This window comes from Tenrec ecaudatus, chromosome 10 (assembly GCF_050624435.1).
Source record: "Tenrec ecaudatus isolate mTenEca1 chromosome 10, mTenEca1.hap1, whole genome shotgun sequence".
Lineage (NCBI taxonomy): Eukaryota > Metazoa > Chordata > Mammalia > Afrosoricida > Tenrecidae > Tenrec > Tenrec ecaudatus.
This window is the reverse complement of record NC_134539.1, coordinates 77,309,103-77,330,906: the sequence shown is the minus strand read 5'-3', so window position 1 is coordinate 77,330,906 and position 21,804 is coordinate 77,309,103. Positions and strand designations below refer to the sequence as shown.

The 21,804-nt window shown below is 48.9% G+C and overlaps 1 protein-coding gene across 1 annotated transcript in view; it reads left to right on the top strand.

Annotated features, from left to right (window-relative positions):
• The first annotated feature begins 61 nt into the window (after positions 1-61).
• Positions 62-21,804, top strand: part of USP20 (ubiquitin specific peptidase 20) — a 50,498-nt gene continuing 28,755 nt past the window's right edge. Inside the window, exons 1-2 of the mRNA XM_075560646.1 lie at positions 62-154; positions 20,616-20,714. The gene's annotated coding sequence lies outside the window, so the exon portion shown is untranslated. The remainder of the gene's footprint in view (positions 155-20,615; positions 20,715-21,804) is intronic.

The following is a 21,804-nucleotide window of genomic DNA, read 5'->3' as shown; positions in this document are numbered from 1 at the left end:
CCCGCCCCGCCGTCACGTCAGCCTCTTCGATTGGTCGGCTGAGGGGGAGGGGGAGGGGCGCGGCCGACGGAGTCGCACGACCCAACGCGGCGCCGCAGCCGAGGGCGCGCTTGACTGACAGGTGGCGGCGGTGGTGGCGCGGTTACGGAGGCAGGTGAGTTCCCGGCCGCGGCGAGCGGCTTCGGGGCGCGGAGCCTCTGGGAGAAGGGGCGACTCCTACCCCGCTCCGGGCCGGCGGGGCTCTGGTCCTGCCAGGTGTGCTCGACACCGCGGCCAGGTGCGCGGAGCTCGGGATTAACCGGCCCCCGCCGCCGCCCCTCCCCTCCCCCTCCCTCCCCCGTCCCCGGCCGGCGCCCCGGGGGTGCCCGGGGGCCCGACACTCCTATTTCCTCAGTCTCCCCGACTCCGAGGTCGCGTTGCTTCTCCCGGACCGGCTCCTCCCGTCTCTCTGATTTCTGCCCGGGGCTTGACCCAGCGTTCAAAGCCTACGTATGGCGTCTTGGGGCGCTGACTGTTAATTCCCTGGGGTGTGGGGCCCTGGTGCTTTGTTTTCTTTAGAGACCAAAGATGGTCCCTTCGTCTTGCTTGTGGTGTATCCAAGCCCCGGCGCCCCTGGCCCCGCGAATGTGGGCCTCTGCCACTCCTCCCCAGGAGCGGAGCGGTCGCCGGGTTGGACCCTTCTCGGAGGGTTTGGGGCCGGAGCGCTCTTCTCGCTGCGTCTGAGGCTTGTCCGCGGTCTCCCCGGACCTTTGGGGACCTTGTTTTAGGGGGCCTTGACCAAGGAGACAGCCCCTCTGTCCTCTGCTCTTTCCACCTCGAGGATGCTGCCAGGATTCAGTTGATCTGAAAAAACAAAACCCACTTAATGCAGTGCCATCGAGGCGATGCCGACTCATAGCGACTCATAGGGACTCTGCAGGACAAGGGAGAGCCTGCCGCTGTGGGTCCTTCCCATCTGAGAACAGGCACCCACCCATGCTTAAGAACTGCTGCTTATCATGACACCAAGGAACCGCCTTAAGTGAGAGTTGGGTTTTATTAGTATATGTCAGCCCTTTCCTTTGGAAGAAACGCCTCTCCTGAAGCACTTACTTTCCAGCAGCCCTCTGGAATCAATTCGATCCCTATTTTACATCTTACAAATGATGAGACTGAGGCTCAGAGATGCGCTGTGGCCCCTCAAGTGACACAGCTGGAAGGTGGAGGGGTGGGGGTAGGGGTAGGTGGCACAAAGTACAGTTAGGTGTGTGTTGTCGCTGCTGTTCCTGAATTTCCCTGCTTGGAGGAGGGGCTGATGGAAGACTGGGGTTCCCTCTTCTGGACCACCCGTCTGAAGCACGGTGGCATTCTGGAATATCTTTACTTTTCTCTGGAACCATTTCCTCTGAGGTTATAGTTCTGTTTCTCAGACTAGTCGAGTCAAGGGCCCTTGGAGTAGACTTGTGTGTTTGCGTGAAAGCGACAGGTGTGTAGTTTAAAATTCTTGCTTACTGCGGTCCGCTTCAGCCAAGCCCAGGTGCCCATGATGTCTGTGCCCCTGTCAGTTGAAGGAAAGGCTCTGTGACTAGTCCAGCAAGGACCCAGAGGTCAGCATGTAAGAGTCTGCTGGCCTGGCATCTGCAATTCTCCTGCTATCAGCAGTGACTTGGAATTTGCCCACCTGGCAGCGCTATCACTGCACAATACCAGGGTGCAGAGGGTACTGGACATTACTCTTAGATACTTTCTGGAAGCTGGAAGACCAGGGAAATATCTAGACCTCCTCCTCGTTATCTGACTTCTCTGGGAGGAACATGTGGTCTATCTGAGCTGACCCCTGCTGGGTGGGGCAGCAGTGCCCAGGGATGCTTACCACATGGACCATGGCAGATCTAACAGAGGTGGGTGTTTGGCACTGCGCCTGCTCATAGGTAATGTTTGGAAAGAGGCAGCTGTGTCAATCTGGGGATCACGGGCTGAAGGATGCAGCTCCTCTAAGTCGCTGAGGGTGGGGCAGGGGAATGAGATGGCACTGTTCTCTGGGGGAACCTCCAGGGAGTCTGGGCCCTATTCATTTCAAAGCAGAGTCTTAAGTTTAGTCTACTTGGGAGCTACTGGTTGTTTTTACGCCACCTCCTCTCTGGAGGTAGAGGGAATGCTGCTTCGTTTCAGGCTTCAGTGAGCATTAAGTCCAGGTGGGTTTGGGATCCAGCAAGGTGATGCCATGCAGAACTTGGCACAGCATAGGTGGTATTCAGTAAAGGTTGTAGGACTGATTCACGTATGCACCAGCTATTTACCAAACACTGGCTGTATGGAACAGACACTGCTCTCAGTAGTTGAAGTGTACCAGTGAGCAAAAGAGATAAAAGCTGCCCCACTCTGGACCTGCCTGCTAAGAACAACAAATAAAGTAGAGCTCAAGGTAGAAGGTGATGAGTAGGGAAATAAGATAAGTCAGACAAGAAAACCAAGAGGGAGAGGGAAGGTTGAGTGGCCAATTTTAGCTGAGTGTATTCTGGCTTATGGTTTAGTTGGGAATATGATAGAAGAAATCGTGGTCTGAGTTACTGGTGCCGAGTTCCAGACCTGGTCCTGCCAGCTTGCTGTGTGACTTTGCCTAAAAGCCTTCCCTTCCAAGAGCCTCTCCTTTTTGTGCTTTTTTGTGTCTTTAGGCCTGACACCCGGAATCTGAATTTCTGCTTAGACGTCTCCCCTCTAGGGCCAGTCACTGCCTCTAGCCTACTAACTCCAGGGACAACCAGCCGGAGGCAGCCCCAAACCTTTGCCCTGCCCAATACACTGACTCTCATGGAGCCGAGATGGCAGGGAGTTTAAACTGAGCAGAACTGTACTCCCTGAAGAATGACTAAGAAGAGGCTCTTCTTGCCCGTCCCCCCACCCCCGCTGTTCCCCCCCAAGAGGCTGTCCCCACTGTCCTTATAATGGCAGTCTCCCCTTGGAGTCTGACTGCTTAAATTGGGGCAGGTCAGGGTCCTCCACAGGGCAGGCTGGCCAAGTCTGTTTGCGAGGGTGTGCAGCCGACAGTTCAGAGCACTGGCCCCAGGCAGGCAGTCCTGGGTTTGAATGCTGGCTCGCCTGCTCAGCTGTGCGACCTGAAGCCAGTTAGCCCACTTCATGTCACCTTACTTTCTCCACCTTTACTAGAACTCGTGATGGTGCTGACCTTCAGTGGGGCCATGAGGCTTTTGGGAGGCCACATAATTAAGAGTTGGGAACTCTCCGGAAGAGGGGACAGCTGAGTGAAGCTGAGGGACTTGTGAGGAGGCCTGGAGGGGTGTAGGAGGCAGGACGGGATGAGGGACTATCCGTTCTGCTTCAAGTCAGAAGGATAGTCGGCTTTTCTGGGGGGGGGGGGGGTGTACAGTGGAGCTGTCTGGTGGCATGCTGGAGAGTAGGGAGCTGTCATGTGTGGTGCTGCATTGGGTACAGTAAGGGATGTGAGGGGCAGGGGGAGCTCATGTGGTGAGGCTCCTTGGCAGCCTGTGGGTGGGTGCCCTGCAGGCAGGAGGCTCAGCAGCGGCATCATTCCTGTCCAGAGGGATGGACTCAGTGGTGGGAACGAACGAGAAATAGGCACCCACAGGCCCTGCCCTCCCCTTTGCCCCTGTGAGTGGGAGCACACAAGAAGGAAAGCCCTTGCCCTCCTCAGGAGGGGCAGCCTGAAAGTCTGACCCCAGGCCTACAAGAGGGGGCTCTCTGCCAGCCCTCTCCCCTTTCCTCTTGCTCTCTTGTCCCTGAAGGAGAGCCGGGACTTCTGCTGGGTCAACCTGCAGTCACTGCCTGCTGTGTGAGCTACCAGGATTAGCACAGAGGGCTCCAGTGGACTCTAGGGGTTCCATCTGCATCAGTTCCTTGCTCTGTGACCCGGGCAAGTGACTTTCTCTCCAAGCCCTTGCTGTTCTTTTGTGAGATGAGCAACAGCAGCCTTTGCTCTGTGGGCATTTGATGCGAGGGCATGGGTGAAGCTTGGGCACGGTCCCAAGCGCCTGTCGTTGCTGTTGGGTTGCCCTTTCCCTGAGACCCCCCCAGCAATCCCTGCTCCCCCTCAAATGAGAAAACCTGCTGGACACCTCCAATTTTGGAGAAAGGCAAACGTACCTGAGGCTGTATGAGTGCAGTGGACTCTCTCTCCCCTTCCCGAGATTCACCTGGACAGTGTTTTTACACACTCTGTGTCTTTTTTTGAAACATTTTATTAGGGGCTCGTACAACTCTTATCACAATCCATACATGCATCAATTGTGTAAGGCACATCTGTACATTCATTGCCCTCATCATTCTCAAAACATTTGCTCTCCACTTAAGCCCTTGGCATCAGGTCCTCTTTTTTTCCCCTCCCTCCCCGCTCCCCCCGCCTCATGAGCCCTTGATAATTTATAAATTATTATTTTGTCATATCTTGCCCTGTCCGACATCTCCCTTCACCCCTTTTTCTGTTATCCGTCCCCCAGGGAGGTTCTTTGTTTACCTTTATGGAGCATGGTGGTGCAGTGGATTAAGCATTGTGCTGCCCTCCAAGAGGTTAGCGGTTGGAACCCCCCAGCTGCTGCAATGGCCAAAGCTGAAGCAGTCTCACTGTATCTTTGGAGGAGCCATGGTGGCAGAGTGGGTTATGTGTTGAGCTGCTAACCACAAGGTCAGCAGTTTGAAGTTTTTGGTCGATCTACATGTAACGTTATTGTGTGTGCCTTTGAGTGGGTGTCCTAGTAGCCCCATGTGCTAGAGTAGAACTGCCCCTTACATTTTCTTGGCTGTCATTTTTACGAACTGAATAAGTCCATTTAAGAGTATTAGCACACACACACAAAATGTATTAGCACAAAGTTGGTTCCTGTGAGGCAGAGGTTAGAGATGTTCCAAACGTCCAGCTTTTCCAAACTGCCACATCGCTCCGTCACCTCCAGCATCACCTCCTCCTCTCCCTGGAGCAGCCCCCCTCGAGTACTTGACCGTGGCTACTCACTGTAATATCTCATCAACTGTACTGTACTGACAGTTCAGTAGCATACGTGTTGGGTTGTTAACTGCAAGGTCAGCAGTTCAAGCCACCAGCCATCCCCTTGGGAGAAAGACGAAGCTTTCTACTCCCGTAAAGAACCTCACAGGGCAGTTGTACCATCGACTCCATGGCACTGAGTTTGGTTTTGAGCTTTGTGAACAAGGTACAACCCGGAATCAGGAACCGCTCAGGATGCAGTTCTTCATCAGGACATCTCATTGTCTGCTACCGGTCCCACTCAGGACCTTGTCAAGCAAGTATTAAAAGCTCTTGGTACTGTAAGTCTTAGTCTGTGAGACACTGCAGCTATCTCAAGCCACGGTTGCTCTTATCACTGCAGCGTTGCTGACTCTCGACTCTCGCTGTCATCTGTGTTACAGCGCTGCGCTTTCTCCCTTCTTCCTTCCCACCTAGCAGGGTGGCAAAATGGACCAGTCCCCTCGGAGTGTTCCAGACACCTTATTTGCAAGGTCCCCCACCCCATGGGGGTGCAGTATCCACGGTGGCCACAAGTACCTCATTGGCATAGTGCCCCCTAATCATGAAACGTTGCAAGACCGTAGCTCGAAAGGTCACATAAAAACGATCCCTCACACTTCGTTGACGGAAGCAAATTGCCAGGTCTTCCTCCTGCAGAGGGGCTGGGTGAATTTGAACCTGCAACCTCCTGGTGAGCAGCTTAGCTCTTAATTGTTACGCCACCAGGGCTCTGATAAGTGTCTAAATATGTAGAAGTACATATTTATTTTTGTGCATGCGTGCCTGCACACGTATGTGTATAAAACCAAACCCAGGTGCTGTGGATGAGAGCTAACTCCTGGTGACTTTTGAGTGTCGGAGTAGAACTGTTCTCCCTAGGGTTTCCCAAGGCACAAGACACCTCTCAGTAGACTTGAACTTCCAACCTTTTGAATCGCAGCCAAGTGCATTAACCATTTGTATAAGGTGACCAGATTTTAACATTGGTAAAGTGGGATACCAGCGGGACACCATTGATAAAATTCATATCCTGGCAAAATAGCCACTTGGCAGCCGAAAACCATATACCCTAGCTTGTTGTGCATCCTTTCCAAAAATTGGGACTTTTTAAAAAATGCAGTGGGATGTGGGAAAAATTGTTAAAAATCGGGATTGTCCTGCCAAAAGTGGGACATCTAGTCACCTTACATTTGTATCACCCGAGGACTCCCTCATATATGTATACAAACACACACACACAAGAAGCCCAGGTGGCACTGTAGGTTAGGTGTTGGGCAGGTACACAACAGTCTAGTTCAAATAGTCTGCAGTTCAAACCCACCAGCTGCTCTGTGGGAAAAAGATGAGCCTGTTTGCTCCTGTAAAGATTTGTAGCCTCAGAAACCCATTATAGGACAATGATGAGTTGGAGTCCACTTGATGGCAGTGAGTTGTTTTGCTTTCCATGTATGTATGTATGTATGTATGTATGTATGTATGTATGTATGTATGTATGTATGTATGCAGGAGGGTAAGTGAAGCGAGGACTGCTGCCAAATCATAGAACCCTTAATTCAGTAAAAACCTCATGGCATGGGAGAGGGGGAGGCGGGGGGAAGGAAGTGATGGTAACAACCCTAGGGACAAGGGAACAACAAGTGATCCAAAATGGATGGTGAGGAGGGTGTAAGAGGCCTGGTAGGGCATGATAAAGGGCAATGTAACCGAGAGGAATCACTGAAACCCAACTGAAGGCTGAACATGATAGTGGGACAAGAGGAAAGTAAAAGGAAATAGAGGAGAGAAGTAGGAGTCAAAGGGCATTTACAGATGTCTAAATTCAGACATGTACATATATAAATATACATGACAATGGGGAAATAGATCTATGTGCATATATTTATAGGTTTAGTATTAAGGTAGCAGATGGACATTGGACCTCTACTCAAGTACTTCCTCAATGCAAAAACATTTTGTTATATTAAACTGGCATTCCATGATGCTCACCTTCCTGACATGGTCACTGAAGACAAAGTGAGTGCATAAGCAAATGTGGTGAAGAAAGCTTATGGTGTCCGGCTAGCAAAAGATAAAATGTCAAAAAAAAAAAAAGATATAATGTCTGGGGTCTTAAAGATTTGAAGATAAACAAGGGGCCATCTAGCTGAGAGGCAACAAAGCCCACATGGAAGAAACACACCAGCCTGTGTGATCATGAGGTGTTGATAGGATCAGGTATTAAGCATCAAAGACCCAGAACAAAAAAATCATATTATTGGGAATGAGGCAACTGGGCATCCCCTTACTGAAGGGTCACGGGGAGGAGACGAGCCAGTCAGGGTGCAGTGTAGCACCGATGAAATATGCAACTTTCCTCTAGTTCTTAAATGCTTTATTCCCTCCCCCCACTATCATGATCCCAATTCTACCTTACAAATCCAGCTAGACCAGAGGATGTACACTGGTACAGATAGGAACTGGAAGCACAGGGAATTCCAGGACGGATGAACCCCTCAGGACCAGTGGTGAGAGTGGCAATACTGGGAGGGTGGAGGGGTGGAAAGGCAGAACTGATCACAAGGATCTACATATAACCCTCTCCCTGGGGGACGGACAACAGAAAAGTGGGTGAAGGGAGACATCGGACAGTGTAAGACATGGAAAAATAACTTCTAAATTATCAAGGGTTCATGAGGGAGGGAGGGGAAAATTAGGAGCTGATACCAAGGGCTCAAGTAGAAAGCAGGTGTTTTGAGAAAATGAGCTTGACAGTGGATATATGTATGGGTGTGGTAAGAGTTGTGCGAGCCCCCAATAAAATGATTTATTTTTAAAAATCACGATGCAGAGGTATTCTCAACATACGGTCCATCCCAGTCCACACTCCTGAGGACTGTCTTTCCATCTCTCACCGGCCCGAAGGAATTCTGAGCTCTGCAGGGAACACCACATCAGAAGGGCCGGTTTGGGGTCCTTGAGGGGCTCAGATTGGATTGCTTTTCTTCCTCCCCTCCCCGCCGCTGCTGCCTCCCAAGCCGCCGCGTGTGTGTAGAAGTCTGAACAGGCGTGGATGGGGTCATGTTTCCCAATGACCTTCTTGCAGGGCAGCCCTTGCTACCTTCCAAGAATGAGGAGGCGTGTTGCTTTAGTGGGGTGGGGGGCGGGTAGCTCAGCACAATTCTCCTGGCTTTTTCCTCACTTGGGCAGTTGTCCGTATTCTTAGCTGCCCTCCGTCAGCCTCCGTGACTATCCTGTGTCTTTAAAGACGGGCTCTCAAGATGGCCCTTGTGGAATCCCGGAAGGCAGCTGCCATGCCCCTCTGAGCTGACCTCTACCTGGAATTGAACTGGCCCAGCAGAAGCAAAAACAGTGCTTTTATTTTATTTTTGCTTTTTATTTCTTAAAGGCACCCTAACAAGACGAAGACCAGCGCGTTACTGAGAGAACATGTCTGCAGCCATCCACTGACAGCAGACATGTTTAAACTCATGCTGTTTGGAATAGGCCTGTGCACGCGTGAACTGGAGCCCTGTGACTTCGTGTATGTGTGTGTGTGCGAGCTCACGTCCATTCGAGAGCTCGTTGCAGGCATCGTGACTCTCTAACCATAAGTATTTCAGGCTTCTTGTGTAAGCGCAAAGATGGTGTCACACACAATCAGAGAGTGGCTTTCACCTTCAGAAACCTGAGCGTCGATCGTCATCTTTATCCCACATACAGCCCACATAAAAACTTACCAAATGACCCCACTCCCCCATGCCCCCGCCCATGATCTATTTTTTTATAACAGTTTTATTGACACAAATTCATGTATCGTGCAATTCAGTGGCTTAAATAAATTAAAGACTTGTGCAATCATCACCACAGTCAGTTTTGAGACATTTTCTTCCTGTTGTACAATCCTAAGCTTCCCATTCTCCCAGCCTCCCCTGCGGGCCCCCCCCCCCCGCCCCCGCCCCCAGGGAAGTATTAGTGTGGTTACTGCCCTGGGCTCGCTTTGTCACGTCTCGCCTTCTAGAGCCCTTCTGTGTTGAGAAGTGGAATCTTCCAGTTCAGGGAAGAAGCAAAGCCTCTCAGCAGGAATTAGAGCTCAGGGTGCTGGCTGCTTGATGGCTGATGGGGAAGGATGGTGGGAAAGAGGTCACCTTTCCTGGCTTCTTGGTGTTAAAACTCCAGGAAGTGAGCTTGGATCTTAAATGAAGCAGTGCTGTGGGATGGCCCTGATCAATACTGCTGCAGCGGCTGGCCGGCCTGCGCTGTCCTGGGCAGCGGCGTGCTGAGCAAAGATCCTGATGCAGGGAGTTTGGATTCCGGCTCCTCTGCACCCCTCTGTGGCCATGGGCGTGGAGTTTCCATTTCTACAATTCCCAGCTTCCTGATGGCCAGCAACAGAAATGCCAGCTGAAAGAGTTTTTGAGCATTTCTTACTCTGCAGATGCATGCCGACTCTAAGCCCCTCTGAAACCCAGTGATCCTGTCATGATGCCACTGCATCGCCTTCCTGCATCCTCTCAGGAGCCCTAGCTGCTCCGTCTTCCTCTTTTGATGGATGGGATAGAATGAGATGTCTCTAAGGTCACACAGCTTGCAAGTGACAGAGTGAGGTGCTGAGCTCACAGTTACCCGCCTTCACTATTACCTTCTGTAATTGGAGCCGCCTCCCAAGGTACTTTATATGAAACAACTGAGGCCTAGGAAGCGCACAGGACACGGTGGCTGCAGTGAGTAATTGTAACAGCCCCAGTGGCTACATGCAGCTGCCCTGCTGTTGAAACAGACTCTCTGCCTCATGTAGGCAGGGCCCAGGCTTGGCTTGTTTACTGGGCCCCAGGTCAAGCACCAACAATAGTGAGCATTGATTGGGCACCGAGATAAAACAACTCTCAGACCATTGAGAAATATTGAACTCTTCTAAACCCAATTGCTTGGAATCATTCCGGTGCCACACATAGGAAAATAAGCACGCATATAAACTTATTTTTAAACATTTATTTTAGAAAAATGTTTGGAAAACCTTCAAAATGTTCTCTGTTGGCACATGCACACCTCTGGTAGGTAAGTCAACTTATTTAGTCAGCCTAGTATCTAGACCCATCAAAGCTTACTTTCAGAGCACATACTACTTTATTCTCTCTGTCAGCGGGGCAGCCAGAAGTTTATAACCCAAAATATCTATAATGGCCAAACATACCAAAATAAAAAAAGGATGCGGAGCATCCAACAGTGGGAACATGATTGAGTTATTTGAGGTCCTGCAACGAACTATCCTTTATCTGTTAAAAAATGACAATTGTGTCCAGTGTCTCTAAGACTGATTGCTCACAGGACTCATAGAACTTCAAAACGCTGTCACACGAAAGCTACTGCTTATTACAAGGAAAGGGTGGAGATTACAGTGCACCCAGGACTGGAGGCCGGGAGAAACTGGACACAGTCGTGCAGTTGTCTCATCCCAGCAGTCTCACTAGTCACACTTGGCCCCCAGCAAGAATGTAGGACGGCGCACGTCAGGTATGGTCAAGCAGAGAAGCCCTGCTGACCCTGGATATGGAGTGTTCTTCTTGGTCAGTCACCTCGGCACAGAGTACCCCTGGTCTCCAGTGTCCTCCCTAGGCAAACAAAGCAAACAGGTGCTTGCTATAAATCACAGTGTTAGCATAAATTCTCAGGCGTGACCCAAGACTCCAGCTACACAAACCCACCATCATCCACTGGTGACTGCTTCCGATTCACAGCAGCCCTGGTCAGGGTTTTCTAGCTGTAAATCTTTTTCTTTAAAATCATTTTATTGGGGGCTCGCGCAGCTCTTATCACAATCCATACATCAGTTGAATCAGGCATGTTTGTACATATGTTGCCCTCATTCTCTTCTTGACATTTACTTTCTGTTGAGCCCTCAGTACCAGCTTTTTTCCCCCTCCCGCTTTGTACTCTGAAGCTGTCAGATAGCCTCATCTTTCTCCCTTAGAGTGGCCAGTAGGTTTGAACCACCGACCTACTAGGTAGCAGTCCAGTGCTTGCTCGACACCACCACCAGACACTCCTATCACCAAGGGCTCAGAGGTTGCCCTGCAGCATAAAGTTCTGAAGACCAACAGAATATGCAGAGTCTGACAGCCAGGCTTACTTTGGATGGCACAGAACTGTTGAAATGACACTTAGTTATGTGGAAAAGATATATAAGTAAACAAAAACACCTGTATAGAATCTGTATCTGTTAGGCTCTGTGATGGTAAAATTAGGGATAGCCCCTTTCACTTTTGAGCCCGAGAGGTAGTGCAAGGAACCCTATGACTTTCATTAAGCGAAATCCTCCTAGATATGGGCTTCTATCCCATGAACTATTAGTTAACAGCTAATTGCCCCAATCAACTGGCTTCTACCTACTCTCGCCTTGCGTAGGGGGAAGAAGGCAGGAGAAGTCCGGACAGAGTTGGAGCTGTGTCTTTGATTTTGCAATTCGAAATGATTACTCACTTCAGGACTCAGAAAAAAAGAGACTCAAACTCCTGTCTTTAGATTTACCGTCTAATGCTTACTCAGTGGTTGATTTTTCTCACCTAACCCTAAAGCCAGCGGGACATTATCCCGTTCATTCGGCGCTTGAGCCGGAATCGTAGGAACTGCCCTCAGTCTTTTGACCTGAGCTGCACTCGGACAGCCCGGTACTTTATTAGGTGATGACCACGTCTACAAGGTCACCATCACAGCCCATGCCTTTGTGGTCATCTTCATTATGCCTATTGTAATTGGAGGTTTCGGCAACCGATTCGTCCCATTGATAATCGGGGCCCCAGACTTAGCTTTCCCCCGAATAAATAACATGGGTTTCAGATACTGCCCCTCTTTCCTTTTCTTACTGACCTCACCTGTAGTTGGTAGGCTGAGCTGCCTACCCTCTGCTTGCAGGAAGCCTTGCTCACGCCAGAGCATCAGGAGATTTAGCAGTTTTTCATCCCTCCAGTGGTTCTCAACCTTCCTAATGCCACGACCCTTTAACACAGTTCCTCATGTTGTGGTGAGCCCCCCCCCAACCATAAAATTATTTTTGTCGCTATTTCATCACTGTCATTTTGCTACCGTTATGAATCGGGCGATCCTTATGAAAGGGTCGGTCAACCCCCAAAGGAGTCGTAACCCACAGGTTGAGAACCGCTGTTAGCGTCTAGTTTTAATTAATATAAATAATGAAACAAAGCGCAGCCATATTTTTTCTGTATAGGATTGTAGGTGATGTTTTATATTCATTTAATACTTATCTGTGTTTTCTAGTTCCTACCAAGATGTGTGCTGATGTCATTTGAGCAAAACAAAAATGAGTTGCTTGCAAGACAGACAGGAGCAGATATAAAGCACTGTCATCTGACATAAAGGTAAAGGAGGCAAAACCCGAGTTGTTGGAGCAAGTCTCTGTCGGGATGAAGTTTCTGGAAAGCTGTGTGTTCAGGTCTTCCAGGCTGTTGGGGCTTCCGGACTACTCAGGCTGCCGCCACCCTGAAAATGCATGCCCACAAGGAGTGGGCCTCAGTGTCTTGCTTGCTCTGTGAGTGTGGGACTGTGTCTAGCCCAGCGTGACGAGCACTGAAGGCACAGGAGTTGCTCTGTGCTGTTGGACAAATTGGGGGTTGGGGGGAGGCAGCGCTGCAAGATGAGAACAGGCAAGAGACTGAGGTGCTGGTAGCCGGAGAACGTTTGGGGAAAGGCAAGGGCAGCTCCAGGAAGAGAAGCCTCACAGGTGAGGGAAGCTAGGCACACGCTCTTCTGAAGGTCGTATTGTGGACACTTTAAAAAGTCATAGTAACCTGCTTGATGACTGATCACAAAAGTACGACTTTACTGTAGAAAAAGCAGACAAGCCAGAGAGGAGGATTAACTACTTGATTCCATCCTCCTGGAGATGCTGGCTGCCCTTCCCTAGAGATAAAAACACAAGGTTATTCTATGAAAATGGGATCTCACTGTGAAAGCAGCATTTTCTATTTTTGTAATTTGGACCCAGCTCCACTTTATTTGCTCTCTGGGCTGGGAAAGTGTCCTGCTCAGACTCTTGGTTCTCCTCTGCAGCACTTCTGCCCCACAGCTGCCTCCTGGATATGGCCCAGGGGTTCTGAGGTCCAAAGACGCATTGCCCAGGGGTTCTGAGGTCCAAAGGAGGCATCCCAGCCCTGGCTGTTCTCTAGATGGTAATGAACTCTCTCCTGTTTCTGAGAAGGCTCATTTTAAACCCAGCAGCAAGGCCAAACTGGCCACACGCCCCTCCCCTCCCTGCATGAGCATTTCCAGTTTCTGCAGTCACAGCGAGCTCTCTGAACAGTCTCTCCGATGGACTCGCACCAGCTGTATTAGCATCCTCCCTTCCCTTTCCTTAGCCAGACCCATCCAGGAAAAAGCCATTTGTGGGAGTTACAAAGACACTGACTGAAACAGCCTTATTAAATAATTTACAGGACTGCACTGCAAGATTAGATGAGGAAATAGATAAATGGCCAGAAAGATATTAGAGCATACCAAGTAAGGCTGGGGGATGGACAGCCAGCCTGGGGAGAGAGCATTCTGTGAAACTGTGGAGGTGAGTTCAACAGGGTGGCCAGCAGGCGCCCTCCTTGGTCAGAGGACAGTGAAAGGCATGTGCACAGGGAAGACCTGCTTTTTACTCATTTCCCCCCAGCTTTCCCCAGTTTTAAAAATGGGTCAGACTATATGGAACCTTCTGCCACTTTTCTCCCATGTCACTTGTTTCCACCATTCAACGTTGTTTGAGGTGTAGCGGTGTTGCTAAAATAATTCCCAGTCCTTTTTAAAAAGTACTTGGAATCTGAGATTTAAATCACCTTTATTAAAGTATAATTTACCTCCAGTACAATTCACCCTTTAAATCATATCAGTGTGAATGAGGGGGAGGGCAGAGTGGAGACCCAAAGCCCATCTGCAGACAATTGGACATCCCCTTACAGAAGGGTCACAAAGAAGAGACAAGCCAATCAGGGTGTAGTGTAGCCCCGATGAAACAAACAACTTTCCTCTAGTTCTTTAATGCTCCCCCTTGCCCACTATCATGATCCCAATTCTACCTTACAAATCCAGCTAGACCAGAGCATGTACACTGGTACAGATAAGAGCTGGAAACACAGGAATCCAGGACAGATAAACCCCTCAGGACCAGTGGTGAGAGTGGCAATACCAGGAGGGTAAGGGGAAGGTGGGGGGAGAAAGGGGGAACCAATCATAATGATCTACATGTAACCCCTTCCCAGAGGGACGGACAATAGAAAAGTGGGTGCAGGAAGACCCCAGTCAGTGTAAGACATGAAAAAAAATAATTGTAAATTAGCAAGGGTTCATGGGGGAGGGAGGGAAAATAAAAAATGAGCTGATACCAAGGGCTCAAGTAGAAAGAAAATATTTTTTAAATGATGATGGCAACAATTGTACACATGTGCTTGACACAATGGATGGATGTATGGATTGTGATAAGAGCTGTATGAGCTCCTAATAAAATGATTTTAAAAATTAACTCTTTAAAATATGTAGTTGAGGGAGTTTCATCTAATAGTGCCTCTTTGCAGTCAATCTCTCCTTCCGCCTTAGCCCCAGGTAACCTTAGCCCCAGATAGCCTTAGCCCCAGGTAACCTTTGAGCTGTGTTCTATCACTAGAGTTATGTATTTTTCCAGAAGTTTATGTCAATAGAGTCGTGTGCTTTGTACTTTCTATTTATATGCCTCACTTTCACTTCAAAAACTAAATCCATTGTTATCAAGTAATGAATTTGAGGCAGAATAGAATTGCCCCTTTGGGTTTCTGAGACTATAAATCTTTACAGATGCTGGTGGGTTTGAACTGCTCATCTTGTTGTCAGCAGCTGCATTGGCAGCACACTCCACCACCAGGGTGCCTCACCTATACTCTGTGTAATGGAGGTTCATCATGTGGTGGGGGCAGCGGTTTGCTCCTTTGGGTTGTGGAGTAATTCTCCATCATATACCACAATGTGTTTATCCGTTTATCAGTGGAGGACTTTGGGATAGTTTTCAGGTTTTATCTGTTATGATTTTAAACGCTTTAATCAAACCTAACAGGGTATAATTTATGCACAGTAACATGCATATACTTTAAAGAGACACTTGTTGAAATTTGACAGATAGATTATTGTTGTGAGGAGTCTTTGAGTTGGGACCCTGCTTACAATAGAAATACTGCCCAGAGCTGTGCCAGACAGACTCATGCCCACTGACCCTAGACGACAGAGTAGAACTGCCCCAGTGGATTACTGAGGCTGGGGACCCTCACAGAGCAGGGACTAACAGCCCAGTGTGGAACCCCCCTCCCCGGACCCCAGGGTACCAAACACACCTGGTTCACCACCCCAGTCACGGCCTAGAGCACTCCAGTAGTGCATCAGAAACGCCCTCTCAAGCCTTCTCATAGTGTAGTTCAACCCTCTGCCCCAGGGGTTCTGTGGTCAGATTTTTATCAGCCTAGACTAGTCTTGTAACTTAATATATAGTTGTCTGTTTTGTAACTTAATTATAGAATCACATCGTATGTATTTTTTGTGTTTGACTCCTTTTACTCTGGTTAATGTTTCTGAGATTTTTTTGTGCTTATCAGTGGTTCTTTTTTGCTTACCATTAAAAAAAAATGTCATCTACTATTCCATGACATATATTTGCCAGGAGACAGAATCACCTGGGCAGCAGGTGTTAGATGAGGATGTGAGCTCTGGCGACAGAGTGGGTTATGGACTGAGCTGCTAACTGTAAGCCAGCAGTTCAAACCCACCACTCACTCCATGGGAGGGAGATGGGGATGGCAGGGTGCACAGAGATTGCAAGCCCTGGAAACCCACGGGTCAGTCCCACTCTGTCCTTCAGCATCACTGTGAGTTGGAATCTACTCGCTGGAAGTAGGTTTGTTTTTCTTAGGGAACAGCTGACTCGACTCTTGCTGACAGACAGACAGGTTGTTTCCAATCCCTGGTTGTTTCGTGTACTGGCCTCTGTGTGAGCGTGTGTTCTCTTGGGCTAATACCTAAGACTGAAATCGTTGGCTCACACGACCAGTGTGCTTAACTTTGTAACACCTGCCACGCTGTTTTCTCAAAGCATTTTATTCTATTTTACACACTCAACAGCAACATGTAAGCATTCTTTCACATCTGTAGCAAGAGTTGATCTTTTTAATTATCGATTTTTAAAACTTGAGATATGTTTGGAGGTGTGAGGTGTTATCTCGTGGTTTTGATGTACATTTCTCTGATGACTAATGCCGTTGCAAGTGCTGTCAGGTCCTCACCGGCCATTTTTTGAACTATCTGTTCAAGTCTTTTGCTCACTTTAAAAATATTGGGTGGTTTCTCTCTTCTAATGTATGGGAGTTTTTGGGATATCTTGGAGATAAGCCCCGTGTCAACATATGTACAGATTTCCCCATCTGTCTAAAAGTAGAGTGTTCCTATGAAATGTTTTATAAGCAGAAAGCCAAAATGGTAGGAAGTGAAGAAATACGTACTGTTCATGTGTCAGGGAAAAATATTTGGGCATTCCCAGGCTCTAAAAAATGGTCTGCGAAATAACAGTAGACCTACACTCACTCACACTCACACAGGGAAAGGAGGCACATGCTGCCTGCATCAATACAGACACCGTGTGGTAACGCTGTACTTGGCTGCTGGGGGCCACGGGGGGTGGGGAGGTGCTGCCTCTTTAACAGCTCCCTGCAAAACAATGCTGAATGCAGTAGCTTGGGCAAAACCCCCTTTTCCGAGAGAAACGAGTCTATGTTTTTCTCTTGGTTGATGGCACAGGAGCTGATGTCGGCCTCCTGTGATGGGGAAGTGACAGACTTTCAGCAGGTGGACGAGGACGGCTCTGGTTGGCCTTTTCACTCTCCAAACAATGGCTTTTAAAAACCATTTTAGTAGCACTTCATCACATGTCACGCAGTTCAATAACTTGATCATATCAAAAAATAGTTGTATAGTGGTCCTCTTCAATTCTGGAACATGTTTTGCTTCCTTGTTATTCATGCAATTTTTTTTCTAATTGTGGCACAAATATACACAACAGAGCTTTCTCTAATTCCACAACTTCTACTTGTATAGTTCAGTATCATTGGTTATACTCTGTGTTGTACAGTATTATTGACATCCTCTTCCAAATATGCCATCACCATTGACATAAACTCAGTGCCCCTTGCCCAACAATTCTCTCCCCTTCGCCTTTGGTGACCATTGATCAAGTCGGTCTCTTGTTGTCTTGATATAGTTTTCCTATATCACACACTTCCATGGTTAAATTGCTTTTAAAATGAGTTGTGTAATCACCATCAGTTCTAGTGCTCCCTGGACAAAAAAATTTAAGTCGATGTTGGCAAAGTTCAGTTGATCAATATTTACTTTTCTAATTAATGTCTTTTGCGGCCCAAGGCCTTTGCTTAATCCAAAGTTACAAAGAGCTTCTCCTGTTTGCCTTAAGAAGTATTAAAGTTTTATTTTTTTTCAAGCCTGCAATCCATTTCTAAGTGATTTTTGCATATAATCCGGACTAGGGGTCATGGTTTACTTCTTCCTCCTATAGATACTGTTGTTCCAGTACTGTGTGTTGCAACGACCAGTCTTTGCCCATTGAATTATGCCAGTCTCTTTGTCGGAAAACAATCCACCATATATGTGTGGGTCTAATTCTGGACTATCTATCTGTTCCAGTGAGCTGTGTATCTATGTTTAAGCCAACCCCAAACTGACTGTCTAGAGCAGTGGGTCTCCACCTTCCTAACGCCATGACACTTTGTTACAGGTCCTCATGCCGCGGTGACCCCCAACCATAACATGATTTTTGTTGCTGCTTCATCACTGTCATTTTGCTAGTGTTCTGAATCAGGCAACCCCCGTGAAAGGGTCGTTCGACCCCCAAAGGGGTTGCGACCCATAGGTTGAGAGCCGCTGGCTTTAGAGACAGTCTTAGAAATCAGGTAGAGTAAGTTTACCAATTTTGCTCTTTTTGTTTGAGGTATTCTAGTTCTTTTGCATTCTATTTACGTTTTTGAATCAGCTTGACAATTTTTAAAGCCTACTTAGATTGTGATTGAGATCACATCGACTCTATAGATCAATTCAGGAAGAGTGAACATCTTAAGACCATTGAGCCGTGTAGCCCGCGTGTTGAGGCCTGACGGCTGTAAGATTCCATGTGTGCTGTTCCTTCCTTTGAGTGGGTGCATAGCCCTGCAGCCAGTGGCTGCCTTATAGCTGGCTTAGCCAGGTGCCTGCTGCTGATTATGAGATCCATCCAGTTTCTCTGGTCATAAACAGTGCTACAGGGAATAGCTGGGGGGGGGGGGGAGGTCTTATGGTCAATCCTTAGTAACATTGGGTGAAAATTTGCCGATATCACCACCCAAAGGGATATGTTGGTATAACAATAAAAGGCTAATTTTGTGTGTGTATGGGGGGGGGAGGGTTGAACCTCTTTAAATTAAAGGCAAGAAAGTCTTGACGAAAGAGTTCCTAAGCTCTTCAAGTGTCACTTCATGGCAAAAGATTGTCCTGGTGTGACTTTATGTGGAAGGACCTGCCTTTCTGGTGAAAGGATGGCAGCTGCTTCCTGCTATTGCTAGTCTCTGCTAACATCGTCCTTGCTGGGTGGTTTCTCTTCCTGTATCCATTCCTCTGTCCATAGACCCCTTGGTAACTTCTTTCCAACTTAAACCAGTTTGACAGTGTCATCTATTTTCTGCTGTGATCTTGACTACTGTGAATAGTTTTGCTTTTGCATTCATCTTGCTTATTTACTTGGAATAAATCTGTAGCTCAGTTACTATTTCTATTTCTAGGCTGATGGTTTGTGTGCAGTGGGAAGTGGACTCCCATGATTCTAGCTTCCTTTGGAAGTCCAGTTGCACCGTGATTTAGTCAGCACATGATGGGCTCTGTGAGTTTCCTAGAGCGATCATAACAACATGCCACAAACTGGCTGGCTTATAGAAACAGAGGTTTATGTTTGGCTTGACACCTTAGTACAGAGTATCAGCAGGGCCGTGCTCTCTCCGGAGGCATCAGCACTGTCTTGCTCAGCTTCTGGTAGCGTCTGCATTCCTTGGCTTGCAGCGGCATCAATCTCTGCCTCCCTGGTCCCCTGCCCTTCTTTACTCTGTCGCTCTCTGTGTCTCTTCTCTCTTATAAGGTCTCAGATGGGAGTAGGGCCTGTCTTCCTCCAATGTGATAGTATAAATCAAATTAAATGATTTCTAACAAGTTCATGTTTGTAGGTTTTAAGGGTTAAGACCTATTTTTTTGGAGGAAGCAATTACATTCCTAACAGGTCTGTGAGCTAAGTAATTTTTAAAAATTATGTTGTTGTTAAACCCCTCCCCCCCCCCCCAAAACCAAACCAACACAGAGCAGCATATGTAACCAAGACTAGATGTGGCCTGTGAAACCCTCTCTGGTCCCTTACAGAAAGTCTGGCAGCCTCTGATGGAGCTTGTGGCTGGGCGTCCGAATGGCTTACCAGGTCGCCCTCCCTTCCGCTTACTAGCTGGTGGCTGCCCTGTGTGGAGTTCCTTAATTACCGAAGCGCTGAGTCTGTTTCTTCCTCTCTAGAATCCTTCTACAAACTGTGGGTAGAGAGACAAGATTGTTACCCATTGAGGGTAACAGCAGACATGATGGTTAGCCACAGGACTTGTTTCTGCAATCCAAGCTTAGGGGGTTTGTCAAGTCACTTGTGCTTGTGAACCACGAGTGGGTTTAATTTCCACCATCCTTCACCTGGGCACCGTTCTTGGCACTGGGCCGCCTGAGCTCATAACCTAGCCCCCGCCCTCACCAGCCTTCTAGCTGGAGCGATGGAACGTGTACCAAAGAAACTACGCGTAAGCCACAGGCCACAGGGGCTTAAAATATGAGGGAGCTTCAGAAAGTTCCTGAGACAAAAGCAGTTAAAAGATTGTAGAATTTTCCCACGAACTTTTTGAAACCCCACCCCCATAGTATAAAACAACACCCAGACCTTGGCTCCAAGTGAGAAGGTTGGGAATTTAGAACCCTGAATCCCGTCATTGTCATGTGACCACTTCAAATGTTAGCTTGGGGCTAGAGGGCTCTGAGTAGGACATGGGTCTTTGAGAGCTTAAAGAATGACCCCCTCCACCATAAAGCCACAGTTAGGGAGGGGCCATTGGCATGTGTGGGAGAGGCCGGGCTTTTCTCTCTAGAAAGTCCCCTTTAGGGGTCGAACAACCCTTTCACAGGGGTCGCCCGATTCCTAGCAGTAGCAAAAGGACAGTGATGAAGCAGCAATGAAAATAATTTGATGGTTGGGGGTCACCACCCATGAGGAACTGTATGAAAGGGTCATGGCATTAGGAAGGTTGAGAACCGCTGCTCTAGAGGGCTGGGTGGCTGTGGAGTCAAGGGGCAGAAGAAGCCCCTCCTGCAGACCCCTAAAGGTCTCCTTTCGGGGGAGCATGAAGATACTGCCCAGCACTGACTAGTGAAGCGTCCAGTGCCCCCAGGATTTCTGTGGCTGGCCTAGGAGCGTCACTGTGGGTGCTCTGGGGTATGTGCCAAACATCCAGGAACTCGCTCGCCCTCCTTTGGAGCCTGCTGGCTGTGTGGGGTCTCCATTCCTCCAATTTGCTCCTCCTCTTGCCAGGTTCCTTGCATGGGCTTCACAGACTCGGGCTCAGCGCCATCCCCCGTCAGCTGAGAATGCCAGCCTGGGCGCTTGCTGGGGGCTTCACGTGACCCAGAGGTAAGCCCACAGTGCCGCCTTTCTGTTGGAGGTGAAACAATAGAATCCCGGCTATTGTGTTGTTTTGTTTGAAACTTGATCTTTTAGAAGAACCTGCTGGAACACAGCTGAAACCTGTGATGTCTGGAGTCCCTCCAGACGAAGGCGGGGAGGAAGCAGCGCGAAGCTGAAAAGTGCAGGGCTGCAGAGGGTGGCCAGGCCAGGGAATGTATTGCAGCATTCTGTCTGCTTGTGCTTCTGCGCAGCGCCTTTCCCTGAGGCAGGTGTCACAGGTGGGAGTGTGTGTGTGTGTGTGCACGCTCAGGCACACACTCTGTGCTTTCCAGTCGGACCAAATCCAGTGTCAGTTTCAGCTCTGCCACTCGTGCCCGGGAGCCTGTAGACACAGAGGAGCCTCATATCCTCGTCTGTGAAGTGGCTCTCACTGCGACTGCTGCACAGGGTGCTAAGGATCTAAGGAAATGACGCATGCCAGGCACTTCGCCTCATCCCTGGCACCTGATGCAGGCCCATAGCTCACCTTCCAACTGACGGTCTGTCCCCGGCAGCCCCTGGCCGACTGCTCTCTCTGCTGAGGGCTGGGGAGGAGGCAAACCTGAGGGATGTAGCCTCCAGCCCTGGATTTGACCGCTCCTGGCTCCACTCCCCTTGTGGCTGATCTTGCTCTTGCTTCGCCACAGTCTGGAGCTGCAGGCAGCAATCCAAGCCCTGGGGTGGGATTTCTGTTGAAATAGCTGGTAGCCACAAAGCACCCTTTTACTTATCTGCTTTTTAACGAGAAGCCCCGCTGGTAGACCAGCGCTACTGCCAACCAAAAGATTGGAGGTTTGAAGCCGCCCAGTTGGCTCCGCAGGAGAAAGACCTAGAGCTCTCCCACCCTGCGGACCCTTCTGTCCATCAAATGAAGTCCCTGAATCGTCAGCGTGGTGGCCCCCAGTACCAGTAACACTGGCATTTGAAGTCATTGTAGCTGCACAGGAAGTTGCTACCAGGAGGCCCTCTACCCGCTGCCGGTACCCGTTGGCAGACTGGTAGCATCTGCCGCATGCCTGCAGGAGGGCAGCTCAGCCACGTGGGTACAGCCCACAGA